The following is a 14,255-nucleotide window of genomic DNA, read 5'->3' as shown; positions in this document are numbered from 1 at the left end:
TTAAATATCGAGTCGGATATTTGCTCGCCCGTAGTCGAAAAATTTATATTTTTATCTTATCGCTGTTTGTTACTTTTTAATACGAATTATCTCGATATTAATGTATAACGTATTTCTATCTCAAAATATAAACCTATTAAAAAGCTATATAAAATAAATTAACATAATTATCACACTATTCTAAACATCTTCAATATTACGATAATAACGACACGATTAAAATCTAGTTTTAATTTTAACGTGCATTTATATATAACTATAACTATTATATAATCATCATAATAAACAATAATACACATTGTAGAAATAAAACTATTTAATTCATCGTGTTGTTTAATTACCATATTAAAATTATTACAAAAGAAAAAAAATAATAATTATATTAACAAATCACCATTCACATATAACTTGAATTACTTTGATTAATGTAACTATATTATCAATCATAAACAAAAGAAACTAAATACACACATTCCCTCGAAAAATCAATAAACTCGACACTCGAAAAGTTTCCAATCATTTATAACATTTATTTGTTCTTTATTTATTATAACAGCACATTAAATGAAATGTGAATCTTTGAATGCGACTAAGAGCAACTGATTTACGAAACGAAATAAAAATATTCGGATTGTATCGAAATAAAAAAACAAACAATTAATCGAATAATTATTATATGAAAATTTCTCTGCAATTATTTCTCGTTGTCGTTGTGTTATTGTTGTTCTCTTCCTATAATAATAATAATAATATAATGCTTTTCTATTTGTCCAATTCCCAACAGTTAATTATCGGATCTCTCTATCGACTTTATCAACCTACTATCATTCTCTCTCTCTCTTTCTCTTACTATTATTCCCAACCCCTTGTGACCGAAGCACAGTAGTACTACTACTCTCAACCCTCTCCCCTCTCTCGAGGTCACCAACATCGAGGTAGAAATTGTTTCTGTATACATTTCCGGCATTTTCTCGCTTGGCCGCAGTTTCCACGAACGAGACAAGACCCGTAATAAAAAAATAAAACGAAAAAAAAAAAGAAAAGAGAAAAAGAGAAAAAAAAAGACCAATATGTGTATTTATATTTACAAGATGTTTCAAAATATGCGAGCTCAATTTCAAGGCCAGTTTTTTCGTACGTTTGAATAAAAAAAAAAAGAAAAAAGAGAAAATAAATATAATTGTAAAGCCGAATACGATCTCGATTTTGTATTAAAAACGTTTTATTTAACAATAATTCATACTCATTCTTTAAAGTTAGATTTTGAAACGGTGTATACTACTATCCTATTATATGTATAACATATACATATATGTTTAAAGTTTAAAACAATTTTCCGATGCTTTGATAAAAATTTTCTAATGGTCTAGAATTTAATTAAAAAACATTAAACAATATTCAATTCATGTAAATTCCATTTCATATAATACTCGGAAAATAAATATTCCTACTCGGGAAATTTTTGTCCAACTTCTAGACAAATAAATAGAAATATATTAAATTAGAAACAATTAAAAAAAACTATAATAATTACAAAAGATTCTCAGAATTTGTCGAATCTATAATTAAAAATTAAAACAGTTGTTTTCTTTTGTTGAAATAGTAATTAAAAGAAAAAAAAGAAAATACAAAATGTAATGTCTTTAAATAAATTTATGTCGGTTATATTTTAAATACATTGAATTTTATTATTTTTATAATATCCTGTTTCCTTGAATTTACCCAGCGATTCAACTTTTAGCCGGTAGTGTATACGCATATGGTATGATATATGATATACTATATATATATATATATATATATATATATACGTATATGCGTGTGTGCTTCATATACATAACCGTAGTATAAACGTTCTATATAGGATGAAAATCGATACGAGAGAAACCATACGAGATGTAAACATATTTTATACACACACACACATACATACCTAAACACACATAACACGTATTACAAGCGAGAAATAAATTGACTTTAGCAAGAATTTTTTAATCCTCATTTTACTGGTATATCTTTTGATAAAAATGGTCGACTTTATATCACTCTGCGTCCAATAAAATTTATAAAAATTTCTCCTCTCTCTCTCTCTCTCTCTTATTTCTCTTTATTATTATGAATAAACTAAAATGATTTATTAAAATACATGATTAAAAAAATAACGTTGTGTGCGTATTAGAACTGTACGGTGTCGGTGTGCATGCTTTTTTTTTTATTTGCAAGTAGTTTAATCAAATTTTGTTTAAAATTTTATTTTATTTATGAGTTTGGTTGCAAAATGTAATAAAAACTAAATTGAAAATTAAATTTTTGTTCAATTTAAAGATCTGAAAATTAAATATTTATATAATAATACGTTAATGATACTTAAAGGAATATTTAAAAAATTATGTAATTTCTTTTTTTTCCTTATAAATCATAAAATCAAAGGTTTGTTTTATTCTCGGAACAAAATGACGAACGTATAACAAGCTTAATGACTAAAACCTATGAATAGTATTTAGATTAGTCATACACAGATCTAACATAAGATTAATTTTTCTTATAAATCATAAAATCAAAAGGTTTGTTTTATTCTCGGAAACAAATGACGCACGTATAACAAGCTTAATGACTCAAACCTTATGAATAGTATTTAGATTAGTCATACACAGATCTAACCATAAGATTAATTTTTTCCCCGATGATATCGAAATGTGCATGACTAAATTATAATTTTGATAATTAATAAGATATTAATTATATATTATTTCGAATAAATTCCTTAATCATAACATCGAAAAATAAACAAAATGTTTTGCAAAATGCGTTTGTTTTTTTGTATGACTGTATATTTTAAAATCAACATTTTCGAAATTTCTATTTTATTCTCTGGCAAAGGCTACGTGAGTTTAGTTTTGTACACTCTAATGAATAAAATATGAGCTACTCACACAACCGATCGTCAACATTTTCAAAATTTCTATTTTATTCTCTGGCCAAAAGGCTACGTAGTTTAGTTGTAAACTCTAATGAATAAAATGAGCTACTCACACAACGATCGAAGCTAAGATTTTTTTTTAAATTGTGCATGCTTTTTTCTTTATTTTATATATTTATTAATTTATAATCGTAGAAAATTTCTATTATATTTTCTCGCAAAAGTTACGTAAATTTATAACGTAAACTCTAATTAATGTAAGCTACTAAAACAAAGATTTAATATAACCTTTCTGTACTAGATTATTAAATTACATGTTAATAACTACTTTAAATAATATTTTATAGAATAGAATAATGTATACAAATATAGCGTTATCTACAATCTTATCTTTGCGTTTTAAAAACGAACATAGTCGAAATTTCAAATTCATTTTCGAAAGTGATTACGTAGTTTTATTCAATAAACTTTAATAAATAAGCTACTTAATAACGATCAAAACTAAGACCTTTGTACACAAGATAATAATAAAATTTTAATTAAATATAAATAATTCCTCTCTTAAAATTCAATCTAAATTAACTTTATAAAATAAGTTATTCAAGAAAAGACAAAAAGAAAAATGTATTTATTTTTGTAAAATATTTAAAAAAAAAACAAACATCGTCGAGATTTTAATTGAATTCAACCGTTCTGTGCAAGATAATACAGGAAAAAAAAAAAGAAAAAAAGAGACATTAATAAAAATCTAAAATAATATTTTATCAACAACCTAGAAAAAAAAACCTAGAAAAGAAATAAAAATTAAATATATTATTCAACAAAAATAAGATTAAATTTTTTTCCGTAGATATTAGAAAAAAAAAAAAAACAAGACAAACATTATTGAAAAATTTCAATTTTATTTACTCAGAAAATAGTCAACTCTCGAATAGATTCTATAAATTTTAATGAATAGTACTATATAGGGATACATTCACATACACCAAACGAAACCTAGTAAAACGTGCACACCGATATTGTACGGAAACGACGAGGATGCACACTCAGGTTAATACGAGAGTATCAGGTTGGCACGACATTCTCTTTAGTAGCTTACATAACTAATGTTCCGTGTCACAATGGAAAACGTACTCTCTTATATATACATATAATATATATACTTGCATTCGTTGCAACGAGAATAATACAGAGGCGCAAGTACGGCTCGTTACTCCTTTCGACTCTCTCGATTTTGAGTCATGTCTAAAAATATCAATTATACTCGTGCATTCGCCAATCTACGCGCAACTCTCGTGAATATATATATAAATATAAATATTTCCCCTGCTTACTCTTTCCTCTCTCTAATACGTGAATCAATGAAATGCGTGTGAAAGAGAGAGAGAGAGATAGAGAGAGAGAGAGAGAGGTATATACAACTGATCTGAGAAAATTTACTACCAATTACTTTTCACTTTGCTATATACAAACACGTTACATTCTCCAACAACCTACCTGAAACACTGCTAGGTAAAAAGTACTGTCATTCTATATGTATAATATGTGCATACACGTATATATATATATGTGTTTGTAATTATTTTTACACGAGAATAATTGTTATGTACGAATGTGCATATATTTTTGTGGTTATTTTTAAATATGAAAACAATTATTTATGTATGTTTGTATGTGTCTATGGTTATTTTTATAGGTAAATATATGTGTGCATATATATATATATATGTATATGTATATTTGAATGTTTGAATATACATATTAATGTGTATATTTATATATTCTTGTACGCGTGGGCATGGACCTGTGTATTAAAATTTTTACTTAAAATTCACGATGCACAACGTAGGAGATATTTAAACTTAAAATACATTTAACATTTTTACGATAACGAAAATAATGAAAATAATGATACTAAGTATAAAAAAAAATTATTATTATTATTTTTATTATTATTATTATTATTATTATTATTATAATTATTATATGCGATAAAAAAAGATGGAAGAAAATGTGAAAAGTTTTAATAAAGATGAAGTCAAATGGAAGCAAAGGTGGGGAGTAGCCGGTAAGGGAAATAGTTATACGGAAAAAAGAAAGAAAAAAAAAGAAAAAAAAAAAAAAAAAAAAAAGAAAAAAAATCGAATAAGAAAACGAGTATTTCGCGTAATTTCACAAAATTCCGTTGGCGTGGCGTAAGTTATGTATTTTGGCGAACTACCAATAAGCACGCGCTAAGAAAATTTTAATTAATTTTATTCGACTTACAAGAGAAAGAGAAAGAGAGAGAGAGAGAGAGATCTAGTTTCGTATCGGAATTTCTTGCAACTAAATATCTTACATTAGTTTTTTCTTTTGCTATCGGTGAAGCTTATATATTTATTATTCCTGTATCATAATAACACGAAGGAACGTAACGAATAATAAAACGTGACTCACGTATATATAGTCGTCTATACTGTAGCCTCCCCCCTTTCAGCATCCTCCCACTTACCCCTCTTCTTCTTTTTCTCCTTCCTTCTCTTCCATTTCCATCCCCTCCATCCACCTACTCCTCATTTATAAATACTTAATGCGGATTTAAACCCGTGGCTGGTACGAATTACATAAGTTTTACTTATTAGTCTGGTGTTATTGTTATTTTGCAAAAATGTAAAAATGCAAAAATGCAAAAAAATAAATTTAAGAAACAAACCTACGTTTGCTTTATACAAAAAGCATATAATAATACGAATGAGAGAGAAAGAAGGGTGGTAGTGGTGTTGGTGGTAGTGGCGGTTGATGTAGGTGTAAAATTAAAATATGAAAAGAAACAAAAAATAAAAAAAAGAAAAAAGAAAGGAAGAAGCACAATGATAGTAATCGATAAATCGGTCACATAATGATAAAGAAGGGGTTTGATTAAAAATAAATACGAAAAGGTTCTCTTTTTATTCCCCCACTGAACGACATTACATTCATCCGCTCGCTGAAGATTATATAATAGGATAATAAAAATGAGAGTAAGAGAGAGAGTAAGAGAGAGAAAGAGAAAAGCTTGGGCTTATTGATCGTAGAAGATATCGTTGAAAACTAATGTTAATGTGTATTAGCGGAATGTTTAACACATACGTTCCAATTTGAATTAATTATTATCGGAAATTATATAAAATTTGAACTTATAATGTTAGAAAAAAAACGAACAATAATGGTGGCTGTAGTAGGGACGGGAGGTGGGGCTCGGAGGGGAGAAGGTTTCTAAGTGGAATTGCCGAGGTCGTTTCCAAACGAACGACGAGGATATCAACGTTTACGGGCTAGTATTAAAATTTCCTATATAACGAAAGAAGAATTGCTTTATTTTCGTTCCAGTAATCTTATATAAGAGAGAGAATGAGCAAAAATAAAATATAGCGAAGAAGAAGAAGAAGAAGAAGAAGAAGAAAAGACAAATAAAAAAAAAACCGGAATCCGTACAAATAAATGTAATTTTATTAACGACAAATAAGAGAGAGAGAAACAGGGAGGGCAACAAAATAAAACGCGTAAGTTAATAAATCTTCTTTAAATATAGGAATAAATAAAAATTATTAATGTTAGGATTTATATCTCCTATTATTATATAGTTTGTTTTTTTTAATTATAATATGTTTTATATTTCTACGTAAGTATATATTATAATAAAGAATATCATAATAATATTTATATTATCTTGAAATAAATTAAAAAAAAAAAGAAACACACAAAAACATTTTATAATAGAATATATATATGTATATAAATAATACTATATAATATTAATATATATATAATAATAATATATAATAATATAAATATATATATAATAATGATATATAATAATATATATATATATATGTAGGATTCGTGAAAAAATTGGGCCGTTGGACTGACTGGACCGGGACTCGAACCCGGGTCTTCCGCTTTCCGGGCGACTGCTCTTAACCATTGAGCTATCCAGGGCCCACCGTCCAATCTCCCCACGAACGCCTATTTAAGTGTTTGGCTTGGAGGTGCTCGCATCCCACATTCTACCCCCCTGCAACTTTTACATTCGACCCCGAATGTTCGTCATTAGATCTTCTTCCTTGAACCATCTATCCTTCTTCGTTGTCTTGAACGCATTGCTGGGCGCTTAAAGGCCGTCCTGCCTAGTTCCCCAGCCAACCCGTTCACGTCCCGAACGCATTGCTGGGCGCTTAAAGGCCGTCCTGCCTAGTTCCCCAGCCAACCGTTCACGTCGCCACTATACGTCTTACGTCGGCCTAACCTCTCTATGATAGATGTTCAACTTTAATTATTTTTCTTTAATTATTGCCCGGCCGTAGAAGTGTGACACGAAGCAAACCTCCATCCCGGCTGAGCCCCCAATTTATAGGATTCGTGAAAAAATTGGGCCGTTGGACTGACTGGACCGGGACTCGAACCCGGGTCTTCCGCTTTCCGGGCGACTGCTCTTAACCATTGAGCTATCCAGGGCCCACCGTCCAATCTCCCCACGAACGCCTATTTAAGTGTTTGGCTTGGAGGTGCTCGCATCCCACATTCTACCCCCCTGCAACTTTTACATTCGACCCCGAATGTTCGTCATTAGATCTTCTTCCTTGAACCATCTATCCTTCTTCGTTGTCTTGAACGCATTGCTGGGCGCTTAAAGGCCGTCCTGCCTAGTTCCCCAGCCAACCCGTTCACGTCCCGAACGCATTGCTGGGCGCTTAAAGGCCGTCCTGCCTAGTTCCCCAGCCAACCGTTCACGTCGCCACTATACGTCTTACGTCGGCCTAACCTCTCTATGATAGATGTTCAACTTTAATTATTTTTCCTTAATTATTGCCCGGCCGTAGAAGTGTGACACGAAGCAAACCTCCATCCCGGCTGAGCCCCCAATTTGTAGGCATTCGTGAAGAGATTGGACGGTGGGCCCTGGATAGCTCAATGGTTAAGAGCAGTCGCCCGGAAAGCGGAAGACCCGGGTTCGAGTCCCGGTCCAGTCAGTCCAACGGCCCAATTTTTTCACGAATCCTACATATATATATATATAATAATATGTAAATATATATAAATAAATATATAAATAATTATATAATGTTTTCCTCGTAATAAAACAATAATTATATTACGTATTATTATTTGATATAAAAAATATTAACTTAATTATTCTCGTCATATACGTCATAAATACGAAATGTAAACTAAAAACAAAATAGATAAAATTTAATTGATACGATCTTTTTTACTCAAGGAGATACTAGAAGAAATAAAAGCAAAGGTCGATTAAAACGAGAAAGAGAAAAGGAAAAAGAAAAAGAAATAGAAAAAGAAGAAGAAAAAAAAAAGAAAGAAAAAACAGGGAATCAATTCGAGGCCGATGAATTCTTTATTTATTTAAGGCCGCACGAGAGATGCGAGAAAAAGAGACGAAACTTCTACTCTCCTATCTAACTTAACCACCTACTCCTTCTTCTCTCCACCCCCCTTACTGTGCAAGACGAGTACCTCGCGCTTCCTTTCGTTTCATTTCACTGTTATTTTATTTTTCTTCTTTTCACATTTCACTCCTTCCCCCCTCCCTCCCAACCGCCCCCCTCTCTCACTCACTCTCTCTCTCTCTATCTCTATCTATATTTTCTCGTAACATTATTTACCGTAGATTCAATAACATTCTTAATGACGCAAAGATAAAAGATTCTTGATTGTAATTCACAGTGACGAAAAAAGAATTCAATTTGACGTACGCTCGTAAAATGTTTCTTTTTTATTTATTAATTTTTATTACAATCCTTTTCTTTTATCTTTTTTCCTTTTTTTTTCTCTTTTACTTTTCTTTCTCCTTTTTTTTTTTAGGAACGGGATTTCCATCACCGCTACAATTTAAACTTTATTGTCTCCTTCTCTCACTCTCTCTCTCTCTCTCTCTTTCTCACTCTTTCCTTGCAACGTACGCAATCTCTCGAATGCCTTTGATTATACATGAATGTATGCAAGAATTTAAAACGAAAGATAGAATACGTGGAACCCTTACATACGTGTATGTTAAAATATATGTCTATGGTTATGCTGTATGTTTATAATGTGTGTGTATATGTATGTATGTGTTAAAGCCACAGATAGAAAGAGAGCGAGCGAGATAGGAGGAAGCCAGCAATCGACCTTAAGTTTTCTCTTATCGATCGATGGGAGGAGGACGAATCCCTCCCCCTTTCCCGCTCTTAACATCCCCCCTTCTCTTTTCTCCACTTGAAAGATAAGAAAGTATGTTGCACCGCATTTAACGCTACACAAACGCGCGCGCGCACGTATATATATATATTATATTTAGTAATAAATACATATATCAAAATATACATCGATAAAAAACGAGGAACACAATACCGACAATAGTCACAAAAAATTAATTTTCTTTTAACGATAAAATGCGTCTAACGTCTAATAAATAACTATGAAAATATTTCATCGTGAGATATTGAACAAATAAAAAAAAAAAAGAAATAAATAAAACTAAAAATAACAAAATAATAAAACAAGAGAAAAAGATGAGTTAGAGAGAGAGAGAGACTTCACGAAATTTATTTTAAAACGGGCTACTCGATAAAACGATAACAAAGTGGGATGATCGAATTAATGAATGCGCTCGCTAATGAAAGCATACTCTTTTGAGAGAGGATTGATTGTGCTAGTAGTACTACTACTACTACTACTAGTAATAATAATAATAGTAGTAGTAGTGGTAATAGTAGTAGTGGCAGAGAGTGGCAGAGAGGTAGGAGGAAGAAGGGAGGTTAGGAGGGGGATAGTGGAGGAAGGGGGGCAAAGGACGGCGAGTAATAAAGTGTAGAACATAAACGGATTTAACGAGAGAAATGTTTCAGAGAGGAAGAAAGAGACCCTTGCAATTATACATATGTTTTTTATGCAATTAATATATATATATATATAAAAATTAATATATTTTTTATGCATATAATGTGTACATTAATTTTGTGCATTTAATATTAATATGTTTTTTATGCAATTAATTTATATATATATATATATATTTAAATTTATATAATTGAAGAACGAGATAGAAGGAGCGTGTGTGTTTATACATGGGTGGATTGAAAAGTATCGAGCCGAAAATCGAAACAATTTTTTGTTTGATAAAAAAAATTAGCCTTACGTATGGAAAAAAAAAAAGAAAAGAAAAAAAAATACAAGTTGTTTTTCATTTTTGACGAGGCACAATACTTTTCATCAACCCACCTTGGTATGCGCAAAGTATTTTTTTGAAATAAAAGTAATGCCGCAGATGATAATTGTATTTGTAAAAATAAAAAAAAAAAAACGCAAAATTTAAATGTCAACGATTTCTTACAATGTAATAGAATTGATTATAAATAAGTCGATGTATTTCCTTCATATCCCGGTAGAAAAGATTGTTTCTCGTCAATGAGGAAAAACAAAGAAAACAGTAAACAAAAATAAATAAGCGATTAGAGTCGCCGCGTAGATTACAAACGCCAGCTTATAAACAAGTTAACATATTTTCTATAATTTACGATAAATTGTATATTTTGCTCATCTATTTTGTGTTTTTATTACTTTTTTTTGTTCAATTAAATAATAATAATAATCATCATCGTCATCATCATCGTCGTTCGAATTACAATTAACTGAAAAAACACGGATTGAATTTAGAAATGGGAAAAATAAAAAAAAAATAGAAACAAAAAGAAATGGCGGGAGGGTGTGCGCGTGCACTGGGATTATCTAAAAGTTGAAAATTAAGAAAAGAAAATAAGAAAAAAAAGAAAAAAAAAAGAAACAAAAGGGCATCCCCCGATTCAGTACGATTTAGTTGTAGGCCAGTCAACGCGAGCCTAACTTCCAGATTCTTAGGCAAACGCGTGCATCTTTGTCCTAAGGGTAAGTTGACGACGCTGAATCGAATGGTGCTAATTTTATTTAAATTTGATCCCGAGGTTTTGAGAAAAAGGGTAAAAAAGGGTAAAAAATGGCCTTATCTTAGAATCTAGAAATTTAATCGAAAAAAGTTTCAAACAAAAGTTGTAGAGAATTGAAAAATACTAAAAAAATGTTCTATGTGTTATCTTCGTATTTTCAAAAATAAGCGAATAAAATTGGATTGAAGATGGGAACAAAATTTTAAGAGTGGGAGAAAGCAAGCTTATCCCTCCGTCGCGTTTTACACGCGAGCGAGCTAGTATGCGTGCGAGCGTCCGTGTGCACTAATACACAAACGAAGGATCTTCGGCAATCTTCGGGACTCTCGGTCTTGAATGAAAGTGCGAGTGAAAGAACAAACCAATACTTCTCTCTTTTTATTTATCATGCGATAACGAGTATTATTGTCCTTGGCCATCGATTGTTGAGCGTTCTGATATTTCTCTTTTTGTATTTTTTCTTTCGGTAGCGAGAATTTTACGTCTTGGCCATCGTGCGTCGAGCGTTTTGTATACGAGTGCGAGTGAGAAAGAAAACCGATGTTTCTCTCTTTCTATTTTTTCATTCGGTAGACAGAATTTTACGTCTTGGCCATCGTGTGTCGAGCGTTTTTTATATCTATATATATCGGCGTATAAGCGCGGCATTTTTAAATCGAATCTTGATGCTTATGGCACGCCGTTTCTTTATTTATTGTCAAAAATAATGAACCTTGAGTAAAAAAAAAAATAATTCATTTTAACAGAAACTATTATTATTTATATAGTTTAGAGTAAAAATAATGAATTAATTTTGTGTCTCGCCATAAAATTAATTAGAATAATTAATTGATATAAATTCTTTGCCTCACAAAAATTTATTTGTATATCAAATTGAATACGTAATCTCTTTAAGACGAAATTTAAAATTTAAATATTTTTCCTATTAAATTATGTATTTTATAAAATTTTAAATTACTGACTTTTTGTCTCGTAAAAATTTATTAGTTTATCAAATTAAATACATATTTGAAAAAGAAGAATTTTATAACCACACATAAAATTAATTCAAGATATATATGAAAGGATATTCTAAAAACGTGGAATTTATTTTTTGTCTATACATAATTTTAATTCATTTTTATTATGTTATAAGAAAACAGTAATGCAATCTGATTCATCTTCGAAGTCTTAAGAATTGTACGAAAAAAATTGAACAATTACCAAGTGGTGCGTTACCGTAAGTAGTAACGTCTTCGCTTCTCGCGCTGGGTATTTAACGTTCGATTCTTCGTGGGGGAATTATTTTTTTTATAAGTTTTTCTATCCTTAACAAGGAGACGATCAGTGAGTCTCACCTCAGATTTTTTTCAAATTTTGCACTAACGATATAAAATTTATTAAGAAATCAACATTATTACGCGAGTAATAAAGTTACTAAATAAATTAAATAATATCCAATAAATAACAAAAATTAATTTTAACGTGCCGAAACGAGACATTTTTAGGATGATATTTACAGGATGAATTTGTAATTTAAGTAATAAATCTTCCTTTATTTGTGCAAGATGTAAAAAAATTTATTGCTTTTAATTTTTTTGTAATAATTTTAATTTTTTTCTTATATAATTAGAAATTAGGAAATGTAAAAACAATTTATATAACCTAAGGATAGAAAAACTTATAAAAAAAATAATTCCCCCACGAAGAATCGAACGTTAATACCAGCGCGAGAAGCGAAGACGTTACTACTTACGCTAACGCACCACTTGGTAATTGTTCAATTTTTTTCGTAGAATTCTTAAGACTTCGAAGATGAATCAGAATGGATTACTGTTTTCTTATAACATAATAAAAATGAATTAAAATTATGTATAGACAAAAAATAAATTCCACGTTTTTAGAATATCCTTTCATATATATCTTGAATTAATTTTATGCGTGGATATAAAATTCTTTTTTTCAAATATGTATTAATTTGATAAACTAATAATTTTTACGAGACAAAAAGTCAGTAATTTAAAATTTTATAAATACATAATTTAATAGGAAAAATATTTAAATTTTAAATTCGTCTTAAAGAGAATACGTATTCAATTTGATATACAAATAAATTTTTGTGAGGCAAAGAATTTATATCAATTAATTATTCTAATTAATTTTATGGCGAGACACAAAATTAATTATTATTTTTACTCTCAACTAAATAATAATAGTTTCTGCTAAAATGAATTATTTTTTTTTTACTCAAGGTTCATTATTTTTGACAATAAATAAAGAAACGGCGTGCCATAAGCATCAAGATTCGATTTAAAATGCCGCGCTTATACGCCGATATATATAGATATACAAAACGCTCGACGCACGATGGCCAAAACGAAAAATTCTCGCTACCGAAAGAAAAAATAGAAAGAGAGAAATATCGGTTTTTTTCTCACTCGCACTCGTATACAAAACGCTCGACGCTCGATGGCCAAGACGTAAAATTCTTGCTACCGAAAGAAAAAATATAAAAAGAGAAATATCAGAACGCTCAACAATCGATGGCCAAGGACAATAATACTCGTTATCGCATGATAAATAAAAAGAGAGAAGTATTGGTTTGTTCTCTCACTCGCACTTTCATTCAAGACCGAGAGTCCCGAAGATTGCCGAAGATCCTTCGTTTGTGTATTAGTGCACACGGACGCTCGCACGCATACTAGCTCGCTCGCGTGTAAAACGCGACGGAGGGATAAGCTTGCTTTCTCCCACTCTTAAAATTTTGTTCTCATCTTCAATCCAATTTTATTCGCTTATTTTTGAAAATACGAAGATAACTCATAGAACATTTTTTATGTATATTTTAATTCTCTACAACTTTTGTTTGAAACGTTTTTCGATTAAATGCCTAGATTCTATGATAAAGCCATTTTTTACCAATTTTTATCCTTTTTTACCCTTTTTCTCAAAAACGGCACCACTCAGATCAAAAACTTTAGCACCATTCGATTCAGCGTCGTCTATTTACCCTTATGTCAAGTTTTCACTTTCTTTCCTGAGATCGAGGAAAACTGCTCAGTTTTCCAGTCCCGTTGACTGGACTAATATGTATTGAATGCATGGATGTATATATATATGTAACTATGCTTGTATACTATGTATGTATGTATATGTGCATACATCTACGAGTATGAATGCACGAAAGGATCTTCTGTCTCTCTTTTTCTCATTCTATACAGAGGGAACACACAGAGTAAACACGTATGAGTGTACATACTCGTATAAAATTATACAACACGCGTATGCAATTTGTCTAAAAAATAAAAAACAAAAGAAATTCTCGTTCGTGCAAATAATTTCTCTCTCAACAAATTTGTTATTAATTTATCTATCCTGAACCCAGAGGATAAAGATTTTCTGACAAAAAATTACAA

At 30.3% G+C, this 14,255-nt stretch overlaps 3 non-coding genes across 3 annotated transcripts; 1 reads left to right on the top strand and 2 right to left on the bottom strand.

Annotated features, from left to right (window-relative positions):
• Positions 1 to 6,807: 6,807 nt before the first annotated feature.
• Trnas-gga lies at positions 6,808 to 6,882 on the bottom strand. Its single transcript has one exon. It is a non-coding gene; the product is annotated as a tRNA-Ser (tRNA).
• Positions 6,883 to 7,323: 441 nt separating this feature from the next.
• Positions 7,324 to 7,398, bottom strand: Trnas-gga. Its single transcript has one exon. It is a non-coding gene; the product is annotated as a tRNA-Ser (tRNA).
• Positions 7,399 to 7,836: 438 nt separating this feature from the next.
• Trnas-gga lies at positions 7,837 to 7,911 on the top strand. Its single transcript has one exon. It is a non-coding gene; the product is annotated as a tRNA-Ser (tRNA).
• The last annotated feature ends 6,344 nt before the right edge of the window (positions 7,912 to 14,255 follow it).

The sequence above is a fragment of the Polistes fuscatus genome, unplaced genomic scaffold (genome assembly GCF_010416935.1).
Source record: "Polistes fuscatus isolate 324 unplaced genomic scaffold, CU_Pfus_HIC Scaffold16, whole genome shotgun sequence".
NCBI classification, from domain to species: domain Eukaryota; kingdom Metazoa; phylum Arthropoda; class Insecta; order Hymenoptera; family Vespidae; genus Polistes; species Polistes fuscatus.
This window is presented reverse-complemented; position numbering and strand designations above follow the sequence as displayed.